A 14,579-nucleotide genomic window follows, 5' to 3' on the forward strand; every position below is an offset into this window, starting at 1 on the left:
CAGGATCATATGGCAACTCTATTTTTAGTTTTTAAGGAACCTCCATACTGTTTTCCATAGTGGCTGCACCAATTTACATTCCCACCAACAGTGTAGGAGGGTTCCTTTTTCTCCACACCCTCTCCAGCATAACTGTAGACTTTTAATGATAGCCATTCTGACTGGTGTGAAGTTAAACCTCATTTTGATTTTGATTTGAATTTCTCTAATAATTAGCAATGTTGAACATTTTTTCTTGTGTCTATTGGCCATCTGTATGTCTTCTTTGGAGAAATATCTGTTTAGGTTTTCTGCCTATTTATTGATTGGGTTGTTTGTTTTTTGTTGTTGACTTGTATGAGCTGTTTGTATATTCTGGAAATTAAGCCCTTGTTGGTTGCATCGTCTGCAAATATTCCTTCCCAGTCTGTAGGTTGTCTTTTCATTTTGTTTATGGTTTCCTTTGCTGTACAAAAGCTTATAAGTTTCATTAGGTCCCATTTGTTTATTTTTGATTTCTATTGCCTTGGGGGACTAACCTAAGAAAACATTGCTATGATTTATGTCAGAGAATGTTTTGCCTATGTTCTCTCTAGGAGTTTTGTGATGTCATGTCTTTAAGCCATTTTGAATTTATTTTTGTGTAGGATGTGAGGGAATGTTCTAACTTCACTGATTAACATACAGCTGTCCAGCTTTGCCAATGCCACTTGCTGAAGAGACTGTCTTTTCTCCACTGGATATGCTTGCCTCCTTCGTCAAAGATTAATTGACCTTAGGTATGTGGGTTCATTTCTGGGCTCTCTATTATGTTCTATTGATCTATGTGTCTGTTTTTGTGCCAGTACTATGCTCTTTTGACTACTGTAGCTTTGTAGTATTGTCTGAAGTCTGAGAGGGTTATGCTTCCAGCTTTGTTCTTTTTACTCAGGATTGCTTTGGCAATTCTGGGTCTTTCGTGGCTCCATATAAATTTTAGAATAATTTGTTCTAGTTCTGTGAAAAATGTCACAGTTACTTTGATAGGAATCACAATAAATCTGTAGATTGCTTTGGTCAGTATGGCCATTTTAACTATATTAATTCTTCTAATCCAAGAGCATGGGATATCGTCCTATTTCTTTGAGTCATTTTCAATTTCCTTTATTAATGTTTCATACTTCTCAGCATTATAGTCTTTCACCTCCTTGGTCAGGTTTATTCCTAAGTATTTTTTTATACATTTATATACTTTATTTATTTGTTTTTGGCTGCATTGGGTCTTCGTTGCCTCATGCGGGCTTTCTCCAGTTGCGGTGAGCGGGGGCTACTCTTCATTGTGGTGTGCAGGCCTCTCATTGCTGTGGCTTCTCTTGCTGGGCTCTAGGCGCACAGGCTTCAGTAGCTGTAGCACGCAGGCTCAGTAGTTGTGGTGCACAGGCTTAGTTGCTCCACGGCATGTGGGACCTTCCTGGAGCAGGGATTGAACCTGTGCTGCCTTCATTGGCAGGTGGATTCTTAACCACTGTGCCACCAGGGAAGTCCCCTAAGTATTTTTTGATGCAATTTTAAACTGGATTTTTTTAACTTTCTTTTTCTGATATCTCATTGCTAGTGTAACGGAATGCAACAGATTTCTGTATGTTAATCTTGTATCCTGCTCCCTTGCTGAATTCATTTATCAGTTCTAGTAGTTTTGTGTGGCGCCTTTAGGGTTTTCTATATATAGTATCATGTTACCTGTATATAATGACAATTTTACCTCTTCCCTTCCAATTTGAATACATTTTATTTCTTTTCCTTGTTTGTCTGCTGTAGCTAGGACTTCCAATACTATGTTGAATAGAACTAGTGTGAGTGGGCATCCTTGTCTTGTTCCAGATTTTAGTGGGAAGGCTTTCAGCTTTTCACCATTGAGTATTATGTTGGCTGTGGGTTTGTCATAAATAGCTTTTATTATGATGAGATAAGTTCCTTCCATACCCACTCTGAAGTTTTTATCATGAATGGATGTTGAATTTATCAAGTGTTTTTTCAACATCTATTGAGATGATCATGTGTTTTTTGTCTTTTCTTTAGTCGATGTGGTATATCACATTGATTGATTTGCGTATGTTGAAATATCCTTGTGACCCTGGGATGAATCCAACTTGGTCGTGGTGTATGATCTTTTTTATGTGTTGCTGGATTCAGTTTGTTAATATTTTGTTGAGAAGTTTTGCATCTATATTCATCAATATTGGCCTGAAATTTTCTTTTTTGGTACTGCCTGTCTGGTTTTGATATCAGGGTGATGGCAGCTTCATAGAATGACTTTGGAAGTGTTCCTCCCTTTTCAATCTTTTGGAAGAGTTTGAGAAGAATTGGTATAAGTTCTTCTTTGTATGTTTGATAGAATTCCCCAGTGAAGACATCTGATCTTGGACTTTTCTTTGCAGGGAGTTTTTTAAATTACAGATTCTATTTCACTTCTAGTGATCAGTCTGTTCAAATTAATATTGTTGGTATAAGGGTTGTTTTCATTATGGATGCCTGTCATGTCTTTCCTCAGTGTGTGCTGGCCATAATCCCTTTGATAAGAGGAGTGATCAGTGCTTGCACTGGATGTTGAGTGGGGCCTCCTCTTTGCTCTGTGGCTGTCACAGCCCTGTTGAGTGCAGGGTCTGCTCCCTAATTGTTGGAGCAGAAGCCCGCAGATCCATTTCTGAGCTGTGGTGTGAGGCAGGCAGGACTGGAGCACTTCTGCTGGGAGAGGAACCATTGGGTATTCCTCCACAGGAGGTGTCTACCAGGAAGTGCACTCTATGGTGTCGCCTACCCCCAGTTGTGTGGGCTCACAAAGTACACTGTTGTTGGCACTGCCCCTGGCCCCACTTCAACCATGGGAATGCAGGCAATCAGCCCAGGTGTCCCTCAGGTACTGTGCTCACACAGCCACCAGTGAAGATTTGTTGGCACAGATCTGCTGAAGTCAGGTACCGGGACCGCCGTAGTCATGCACCTGGACCCCCTGCCAGGAGCTACAGAATCAGACCAGACCCCAGCCCTTCCTCCACATGCGCACTCCCGCAAAGCCCACAGCTGCTAACGCCAGATCTGCCCCTGCCACGGGAGCACCAGTAATCTGCTCAGATGTCCCACAGGCACTGAGCTTACAAAGCTGCTGGCAGCACATAAATCCGGGGGCAGCACAGCCACCAGGAGATGGCTCAGATTTCAGTCTCTCCATGTGTGGGCAACCCGCCAGTGCCTGTGTGCTCCCAGGTCTCGTAGAGGTGGAGCCATGCCTCCTGTGAGCACACCAAGAATGAGGCCGCTATGTCTGGGGCCCACGCCTCCCTTCAGCACTTGTGTTAAAAATCGGGCTCCTGGGCTTCCCTGGTGGCGCAGTGGTTGAGAGTCTGCCTGCCGATGCACGGGACAGGGGTTCGTGCCCCGGCCTGGGAAGATGCCACATGCCGCTGAGCGGCTGGGCCCGTGAGCCATGGCCTCTGAGCCTGCACGTCCGGAGCCTGTGCTCCGCAACGGGAGAGGCCACAACAGTGAGAGGCCCGCGTACCGCAAAAAAAAAAAAAAAAAAAAAAAAAAAATCGGGCTCCTATAGCGGACCTAGGCTCAGTCCTGCGGACGCCCCCATTGCAGCTCAGACCACACTCCAGCCCCTTCAGGTTGTCTCCATGCAGCCAACCCCAGTCCCCTCCCTGGGTCTGTGCTCTGAAGCCCGAGTTTCAGCTCCCAGCCCCCGCACACACCAGGAGACACACATCTCGGGCTGGGGACTGCAGGCAAGTGGCCAAGACCCTCTGCACTGGTCTCTCTCTGTTCTGCCTGCCACAATCCAGGTGCTGCACTCTCCTCTGAGCCTCTGAAGCTCCCTTTCCGTCTTGGCCAATCCTCCAGCCAATGCAGGGAGTTCCCAGGGTGAGGGAACATTTCCTCTTTCACAGCTCCCTCACAGAGGTGCAGGCCATGTACTGATTCCTTTTTTTTTTTTTTCTTTTGTTCTACTCAGTTATGTGATGATCTTTGTTGCAATTTTGGTTATATGAGTTTTTTTGCCATCTTTCAGCAGGTATTCTGTGAGAACTGTTCCACATGTAGATATATATATTTTTTATGCATTTGTGGGAAGAGGTGAGTCCACGTCCTCCTATTTTGCCATCTTGATCTCTGTCCCCTAAAATTCTTAAACATTTTGTGGGAATGATGTTATTTATCTGATTGATATACCAGAAATATAGGATGTATATAAGATGTTTAGGAAGTTTAAACAAAAATCACACAGATAAGACAAGGTACATGCATATAGCTGTTTTAAAACCAAAACTGTCAAACCCAAAGGAAACAGATCAAGATGGTGGAGTAGGAGGACATGGAATTCACCTCTCCCCAGGAACACATCAAAAATGCATGTGTAGGGCTTCCCTGGTGGCGCAGTGGTTGAGAGTCCGCCTGCCGATGCAGGGGACACGGGTTCGTGCCCCGGTCCAGGAAGATCCCACGTGCCGCGGAGTGGCTGGGCCCGTGAGCCATGGCCGCTGAGCCTGCGCATCTGGAGCCTGTGCTCTGCAACAGGAGAGGCCACAACAGTGACAGGCCCGCGTACAACAACAACAACAACAACAACAACAACAACAACAAAGCAACTGTATGTGGAGCAATTTTCAGTAAGAACTAACTGGAGACTGGCAGAAAGACTCTTACACAATCAAGGCTATAAGAAAGGACCACAAAGAATGGGGTAAGGGAAGAGAAGTGATCAGGTTGGGACCTGCACCACAGGGATGGTACTCAAAAGAGGAGGGGGATTAAATGGGCAGAGAACCTCCCTACAGAGCGAACAGTTTGAGCAACAGATTGCGCACATTGCCCTGGGGTCCAACAACATGAAGACAAGTCCCCTTGGCTGGTTAGAGAACTGGTAGGACTAACAGAAGGGCTGGGGGAAGCCTGGACTCCACTCAGGAGGAACACACACATGCTTGCTTACTCCTAAAATAGAGCAGAGGTAGATTGAGACTGCATGGGATGCTGGCCAGTTTCTCATGACCGCCCAGTGGGCGCCCTGGCCTCAGCCAAGTGCCTACTCTGGCCCTGTTTCATGACACAGCTCCACACTGGAGTAGGCACTGCCACAGCCAAGGAGAGAGCTCCGTTGTGAGGGGCGGAACCAGGACAGACATGGATCAGTTTCTGAACAGTGTAAGGGCAGCCATTACAGTGCCTAAGGAGGCAGCCATCAAAAGCAGTTCTGGGCTCTGACTGTAGCTGGGGCCACCAAAGCTCATACCCAGACCCACCCAAAGCACCTGAAACAGCCCTTATTGATCCAGCACTGCTCCCCTCTGGGACAAGGTAGCCAGTGCTGGGAGTGGGAAGAACACAAATTTAAAGGGAACATAGCCACCTCAGGGCTGACCCTCATGGCTTCTGCTCCAGCACTTAGAGCCCACCCCCAATAGGGTGGTGCTGGTCACTGGGCACAGTAAGCAGAGGAGAAGCCCTGGCTTACACTTGACTCTGGTCCTATCCCCTCCATCCTCAGCCCCACCTCCTACCAAGGTGATACCTGCCACCAAACCCTGGAGAAAGATATGATGTGTGCTCGCATCAGATCCAGCTCTCGCACCAAAGCCACTGGGTACACACAGACTATATGGATGCTCCCATACGAGGACACCCCTTCAAGACCGGAATAGGAAACTGTTTCACCTAATTTCATAGAGACAGAGAAAGTTAAGCAAAATGAGAAGACAGAGGAATTTGTTTCAATTGAAAGAACAAAACAAAGGCCCTGAAAAAACAACTAATGAACAGAAATAAACACTTTTCCAGATAAAGGGTTCAAAGCATTAGTAATGAGAATGCTAACTGAATTGGGACAAGAATAGATGAACACAGTGATAATTTTAACAAAGAACTAAAAATATTTTTTAAAAAAGAGCCAGTCAGAACTGAAGAATAAAATAACTGAAATGAAAAACACACTAGAAGGAAATAATAGCAGGCTAGGTAATTCAGAAGAATGAATAAGTGATCTGGAAGACAGAATACTGGAAATCACCAAACCAGAACAGCAAAAGGAAAAACAAATTTTAAAAAGATAACAGTTTAAGGGACCGAAGAGGCAACATCAATCATACCAACATTCACATTATAGGGGTCTCAGAAGAAGAGAGGAAGAAAAGAGTAGAAAATGTATTTGATAAAATTATGGCTGAAAACATCCTGAATCTGAAGATGGAAACTAATAACCAGGTCCAGGAAGCACAGAAGGTCCCTAACAAGATGAACCCAAACAGACCCAAACCAGGACATATCATAATTAAAATGGCAAAAGTTAAAGATAAAGAGAGTATTCTAAGGACAGCGAGGGAAAAACAAAGAGTCATATACCCAGGAACCCCCATAAGGCTATACACTGATTTTTCTGCAAAAACTTTGCAGGCCAGGAGAGAGTGGCAAGATATATTCAAAGTCCTGAAAGGGAAAAACCTGCAACCTAGGATACTCTACCCTGAAACATTATCTTTTAGAATTGAAGGAGAGATAAAGAACTTCTTAGACAAGCAAACACTAAATTAGTTCATCAATACTAAACCAACCCTCAATGGTCTTTTCTAACTGGAAAGGAAGGGGATATAACAGTAAGTATCTGTAGTAAAGGAAAATTCCCACTATTAAAGGCAAATATATAGTAAGGCTGAGGATCAACCACTTAAATAAGCTAGTGTAAATATTAAAAGAGAAAAAACTGTAAGATCAAGTATAACTACAATAATCAGTAAAGGTATAAACATGAAGATGTAAAATATGACATCAAAATTTTACCTCAAGGGGAGTAGAAAATGTAGCTCTTTTAGAATCTGCTTGAATGTAAATGACTGCCAGTTTAAAACAAGTAGATATAGTTATAGATCTGCATACACGAACCCCACAGTAAACACAAATCAAAAACCTACAATAGATACACAAAAACTAGAAAGAATCACAAGCATACTACTAAAGAAAACCATCAAATCACAAAGAAAGAAACAGAAAGAAGGAAAGAACAGAAAACAAGTATAAAATGGCAATAAGCACATACCAATCAATAATTACATTAAATGTCAATGGACTAAATGCTCCAATCCAAAGACATCAGTTGGCTGATTGGATAAAATAATCAAGACCTATCTATATGCTGCTTACAAGACACTCACTTCAGAGCTAAAGACACACACAAAATGAAAGTGTTCGAAGATGAAAAAATACTTCATGCAAATGGAAACAACAGGAAAGTGGAGTAGCAATACAGTAAGTCCCCTACATACGAACGATTTCAGTTCTGAGAGCGTGTTCAGAAGCCCAATTTGCTCATAAGTCCAACATAGGTAGCCTAGGTACCCAACTAACATAATCAATATATACTGCTGCTTTTACGCTTGCTTCTGGACATCCTGAGCTTGAAATAAAGATATTATACTACTGTACTCTATACAGTACTGTACAGTAAAGTACACAAAAGCACAACCGCTTGTAGAGGACGCACACACGTGACAATGTACACCAGACACATGAACTAATTTACATGACTGGACATGTAAACACACGTTTGCATCTTTGAAGGTACATGTAGGGGACATACTGTACTCGTATCAGGCAAAATAGACTTTACTTTTTTTAAAATTTTTTAATTTTTTGCGGTACGCGGGTCTCTCACTGTTGTGGCTTCTCCCATTGCGGAGCACAGGCTCCGGACGTGCAGGCTCAGCGGCCATGGCTCACAGGCCTAGCCACTCTGCAGCATGTGGGATCTTCCCAGACCGGGGCACGAACCCATGTCCCGTGCATCGGCAGGCAGACTCTCAACCACTGTGCCACCAGGGAAGCCCTAGACTTTATTTTTTAATTGGGGTATAGTTGCCTTACAATGTTGTGTTAGTTTCTGTTGAACAACGAAGTGAATCAGCTAGATATATACATATATCCCCTCCCTCTTGGACCTCCCTCCCACCCCTCCCCCCATTCCATCCATCTAGGTCACCACAGAGCATGGAGCTGAGCTCCCTGACCTATGCAGCAGGTTCCCACTAGCTGTTTTATGCACGGCAGTGAACATATGTCAATCCCAATCTCCCAATTCACCCCACTCCCCCCTCCCTGCCCTGTGCCTACATGTCCATTCCCTATATCTGCATCTCTATTCCTGCTCTGCAAACAGTTTCATCTGTATCATTTTTCTAGATTCCACATATGTGCATTAATATACGATATTTGTTTTTCTCTTTCTCACTTACTTCCTTCTGTTTGACAGCCTCGAGGTCCATCCATGTCTCTACAAGTGACCTAATTTCATTCCTTTTTATGGCTGAGGAATATTCCATTATATGTACGTACCACATCTTCTTTATCCATTCATCTGTCGATGGACATTTAGGTTGCTTCCATGTCCTGGCTATGGTAAATAGTGCTGAAATGAACACTGAGGTGCATGTGTCTTTCTGAATTATGGTTTTCGCCCAGGAGTGGGAATGCTGGGTCATATGGTAGTCCTATTTTTAGTTTTTTAAGGAACCTCCATACTGTTCTCCATAGTGGCTGTATTAATTTACATTCCCACAGTGTAGGAAAGTTCTCTTTTCTCCACACCCTCTCCAGCATTTATTGTTTCTAGATTTTTTTATGATGGCCCGGTGTGAGGTGATACCTCATTGTAGTTTTGATTTGCACTTCTCTAATAATTAGTGATGTTGAGCATCTTTTCATGTGCTTCTTGGCCATCTGTATGTCTTCTATGGAGAAATGTCTATTTAGGTATTCCACCCATTTCTGACTGGGTTGTTTGTTTTTTTGATATTGAGTTTCATGAGCTGTTTGTATATTTTGGAGATTAATCCCTTGTCGGTTTTTTCATTTGCAAATATTTTCTCCCATTCTGAGGGTTGTCTTTTTGTCTCATTTATGGTTTTCTTTGCTATGCAAAAGCTTTTAAGTTTCATTATGTCCCATTTGTTTATTTTTCTTTTTATTTCCATTACTCTAGGAGGTGGGTCCAAAAAGATCTTGCTGTGATTTATGTCAAAGAGTGCTCTTCCTATGTTTTCCTCTAAGAGTTTTATAGTGTCCAGTCTTCCATTTAGGTCTCTAATCCATTTTGAGTTTATTTTTGTGTATGGTGTTAGGGAGTGTCCTAATTTCATTCTTTTACATATAGCTGTCCAGTTTTCCCAGCACCACTTATTGAAAAGACTGTCTTTTCTCCATTGTATATTCTTGTCTATTTTGTCTTAGATTAGGTGGCCAGACGTGTGCGGGTTTATCTCTGGGCTTTCTATCCTGTTCCATTGATCTATATTTCTGTTTTTGTGCCAGTACCATACTGTCTGATCACTGTAGCTTTGCAGTATAGTCTGAAGTCAGGGAGCCTGATTCCTCCAGCTCCGTTTTTCTTTCTCAAGATTGCTTTAGTTATTTGGGGTCTTTTGTGTTTCCATACAAATTGTAAAAATTTTTGTTCTAATTGAAATGCCATTGGTAATTTGATAGGGATTGCATTGAATCTGTAGATTGCTTTGGGTAGTATAGTCATTTTCAGAATATTGATTCTTCCCATCCAAGAACATAGTACATCTCTCCATCTGTTTGTGTCATCTTTGATTTCTTTCATCAGTGTCTTACAGTTTTCCGAGTACAGGTCTTTTACCTCCTTAGGTAGGTTTATTCCTAGGTATTTTATTCTTTTTGTTGCAATGGTACAATAGATTTTAAAACAAAGTCTATAACAAAAGACAAAGAAGGGCATTACAGTAAGTCTCCTACTTATGAACCTTCAAGTTACAAATTTTCAAAGATGCAAACGTGCATCAGGTTCCAGCAAATAACCAGAACCTGTGCCATCAATCTTAGGCATCAGTAAAACCGCAGCTTGCACTCCATCTCCTATGCTGAGGATCCTTCAGCTCTACCATCTCCCACCTCCTCTCCCTCCTCCAGTCAGTAACTCTTCTTGCCTGTTCACTCAATGCCAGCCCCTGTATGCCAGCTGTTGTAATGGTACTACTGTATTTTCAAGGTACTGTAATATGAAAGTAGACATAGAGGGAACTTACCTCAACATAATAAAGGTCCTATATGACAAACCCACCGCCAATATCATCATCAACGGTTAAAAACTGAAACCATTTCCACTAAGATCAGGAACAAGACACGGTTGCTCACTCTCACCACTATTATTGAACATAGTTTTGGAAGTTTTAGCCACAGCAATCAGAGAAGAAAAAGAAATAAAAGGAATCCAAATCAGAAAAGAAAAAGTAAAGCTGTCACTGGTTGCAGATGGCATGATACTATACATAGAGAATCCTAAAGATGCTACCAGAACACTACTAGAGCTAATCAATGAATTTGGTAAAGTAGCAGGATACAAAATTAATGCACAGAAATCTCTTTCATTCCTATACACTAATGATGAAAAATCTGAAAGTGAAATTAAGAAAACACTCCCATTTACCACTGCAACAAAACGAATAAAATACCTAGGAATAAACCTACCTAAGGAGAAAAAAGATCTGTATGCAGAAAATTATAAGACACTGATGAAAGAAATTAAAGATGATAACAAATAGATGGAGAGATATACCATGTTCTTGGATTGGAAGAATCAACATTGTGAAAATGACTATACTACCAAAAGCAATCTACAGATTCAATGCAATCCCTATCAAACTACCACTGGCATATTTCACAGAATTAGAACAAAAATTTTCACAATTTGTATGGAAGAATATACAATGGAGAGAAGACAGTATCTTCAATACATGGTGCTAGGAAAACTGGACAGCTGCATGTTAAAAAATGAAATTATACATTTTCTCATACCATCTACAAAAATAAACTCAAAATGGAGTAAAGACCTAAATGTAAGAGCAGAAAACATAAAACTGCTAGAGGAAAACATAGGCAGAACACTCTTTGACATAAATCATAGCAATATTTTTTTGGATCTGTCTCCTAAGGCAAAAGAAGCAAAAGACAAAATAAACAAATGAGACCTAATTAAGCTTAAAAGCTTTTGCACAGCAAAGGAAACCACTGACAAAATGAAAAGACTTACTGAATGGTAGAAAATTATTGTAAATGATATAACTAACCAGGAGTTAACATCCAAAATTTATAAATAGCTCATACAACTCAATATTAAAAAAAAAACAGCCTGATTAAAAAATGGGCAGAAGGGCTTCCCTGGTGGCGCAGTGGTTGGGAGTCCGCCTGCCGATGCAGGGGACACGGGTTCATGCCGCCGTCCGGGGAGATCCCACATGCCGCGGAGCGGCTGGGCCCGTGAGCCATGGCCGCTGAGCCTGCGCGTCCGGAGCCTATGCTCCGCAACGGGAGAGGCCACAACAGTGAGAGGCCCGCGTACCGCAAAAAAAAAAAAAAAAAAGGGCAGAAGACCTGAATAGACATTTTTCCAAAGAAGACATACAGATGGCCAACAGGCACATGCAAAGATGCTCAACATTGCTATTCAGAGAAATGCCAATCAAAACCACAATGATATATCACCTTGCACCTTTCTGAATGGCTATCATCAAAAGGACCACAAATAACAAATGTTGGCAAAGATATGGAGAAAAGAGAACCCTAATACACTGTTGGTGGAAATGTAAATTGGTGCAGCTCCTTTAGAAAACAGTATGGAGCTTCCTCAAAGAACTAAACTTAGAATCACCATATGTTCCAGCGATTCCACTCCTGTTTATAAATCCAAAAAAAACCCAAAACACTAATTTGTGAAGACACATGTACCCCAGTGTTCACAGTAGCATTATTTACAATAGCCAAAATATGAAAGCAACCTAAACATCTATCAGCAGATGGCTAAGGAAGATGTGGTGTACACACACACGCGCGCACACACACACACACATACTGGAATATCACTCAAACATAAAAAAATAATGAAATTCTGCCATTTGCAACAACGTGGATGGACCTAGAGGGCATTATCCTTCATAAAATAAGTCAGACAGAGAAAGACAAATACTCTATGTAATCCCTTATATGTGCAATCTAAAAAATAAAATGAATGAATATAACAAAACAGAAACAGACTCACAGATATAGAGATCAAACTGGTGGTTACCAGTGTGGAGAAAGAAGGGGGAGGGGCAAGATAGTGTAAGGATTAAGAGATTCAAACTATTATGTATGAAATAAATAAATAACAAGGGTATATTGTACAGCACAGGGAAATATAGCCATTATTTTATAGCTTTAAGTGGAATATATAAAAATGTTGAATCACTGTTGTACATCTGAAACTAATTTAATATTGTAAATCAACTATATTTCAATTTAAAAAAATAAAGTAACTGAGGTAGGCAAAAAAGCATTTTCAAACTAGTAGAATTGTCTAAAAATTTGTTTTAATTACGGAAGTCGGGATTCTTGTGTATTTTTTTTTAATGCTTTTAAACTGGCATTTTCAGTGAAAAGTGTTCTTTTGGTGTTTTTTGTTTTTTAAGGGTTCCATATTTAAAGTATTAGATATTTAGTGTCTTTAATTCTCTAGGAAATTGTATGTTCCCTTATATTAGACTTTTATAAACCTTATTAGCTTCTATAAACCAATCAATATAGAACTCCTTAATTTACAAGATTTTATATCTAATTGATTTACTTATTTTTCCAGAAGTAAGAGAATATTTCTAACACAAAATGAGAGATAAAGACTTTTTTGCAATTACAGACACAGACACACAGCTTGTAGCTTCAGTTCACACCATTAGTCATAACTTAAAATAAACATGGAGAACAAAAGCTCACAAATCTGCATGTCAAAATGCTCTTAACCTTTTCAGTGGAAGGCTGATGTATTCTTGAATAAACAAGGAAACAAACAAACAAAATTTTCTGTCATCTCTCACCCAACAGAATAGGTCTCTGCCTGATAAAGACCATCAAATAGGCCATAAAACCAAATTCACATACATTAGTGGCAAATTAAGAATAACTTCCAGGGATTCCCTGGTGGCGCAGTGGTTGAGAGTCCGCCTGCTGATGCAGGGGACACGGGTTCATGCCCCAGTCCGGGAAGATCCCACATGCCGTGGAGCGGCTGGGCCCATGAGCCATGGCCGCTGAGTCTGTGTGTCCGGAGCTTGTGCTCCACAACGGGAGAGGCCAAGAAGGTGAGAGGCCCAAGTACAGAAAAAAAAAAAGAATAACTTCCAGGTTTTAGGAAACCAGAAGCAGAAACAAAAGCAAAAGCACAGAATCGGGGTGTGGGGTGTGGAGGAGAAACAAAGAGTCAGTGAAGGTAAATAAAGTTCTATTGCTCCTTGGGATATGCTTCGGGAGCCAAGGAAAGATGTTTATTCCCTGGCTAGGCTGTTTAAATGGCTCTGGAATGTATTTACTTGGAAATCTCTGGTGTAACCTCCAAAGCAATCAAGGTACAATTTTCAAAATTTAAAAAGCTGAGTTAGAATAAAGTTGTGAAAAAATGTGTTTAACTCATTGATGGAAAACCCAGGAGGACTGTAAAGGAGGTTCATTAATTCTATTGGTAAAAAAATCAAATGACGCCTAAACCCAGATCTCCCAAGAGGCAGTATTTCAGCTTTGCCAGATCCAACGTCAGAGCAGCTTGTTCTTCCTCTGTGACCATCTCAATGAAAGCTATACTGGCTAAGAGATCCACTTCTATCTACTCTATTGATGCCATAAGTCATTCTACTCTGTAACTGCGGTATCCTCTATCCATGTTGAACTGCCTTTCTGGTTTGTTCAAGTTATCTCTTAAAATACCTATCATTGTTTTTGTTAGCATTTTGGTTAGAAATTTTTATTTTAATTAACTCTACTTTTCTCAAAATTCACATTCTTCTATTTTGCAGAATATGTAAATTTCTAGGAATGCATATAATGTGTTATGGTAGAAACACTTCATTTCTCCTTCTTTGATTTTTTTTGTATATGAAAATTGGAAACAAAATGGCTAAACTCAATCTCTGATGGGCTAACACAAAAATTTATTCAAATTTTATTCAAAATTTATTCTTGAAAGAACCAAAAATCCATAAGCCTCTTTTATCAGCTGTCTACTTTGATGAAAAATCACCCATGCATGATGACTTGTCATTCCTCTATCAGTCTTACTCTGACAAATCAGAGCAATACTTTGGCCAACAACGAAAAAGAACAAATATTCAAGCAAGGAGTATTTTCAGACTTTTCCTCTGTTAGTTGCCTAGGGAATTATACTCCTATAAATAATAAAGCACTCTACAACTTACTCTAACATTTTTTTCTGATTTAAAGTTTCTGACACAGCATGGTATGGCTGATTATGCCAATGGATTTTCCCCCTTAAGTCAAGAAAAACTGCACAACAATAATTATCTAATTAAGAGTCACATAATTATGATTACTAAATTCCAAGAGAACTGTTGCAGTAACAGTATAACAACTTATCTAAGGCCAATTAAGTTGTATTTCCTTTCTGCTTTAATTTATTTTAATCCAAAAGAGCAGTAAACAGGATATGTCTAGTTGATGATTTAATTAACTACAGTATATTAAGAAGTTAGAAATTGTTATGATGCTGAAAACCTCAATGCCCTTCAAGGCTGGAA

At 40.6% G+C, this 14,579-nt stretch overlaps 1 long non-coding RNA gene across 1 annotated transcript in view; it reads right to left on the bottom strand.

Annotated features, from left to right (window-relative positions):
• LOC308618019 overlaps nt 1-14,579 on the bottom strand; it is a 317,501-nt gene that overhangs the window by 8,805 nt on the left and 294,117 nt on the right. The window lies entirely within an intron of this gene.

The sequence above is a fragment of the Mesoplodon bidens genome (genome assembly GCF_964165515.1).
Source record: "Mesoplodon bidens genome assembly, chromosome: 5".
Lineage (NCBI taxonomy): Eukaryota > Metazoa > Chordata > Mammalia > Artiodactyla > Ziphiidae > Mesoplodon > Mesoplodon bidens.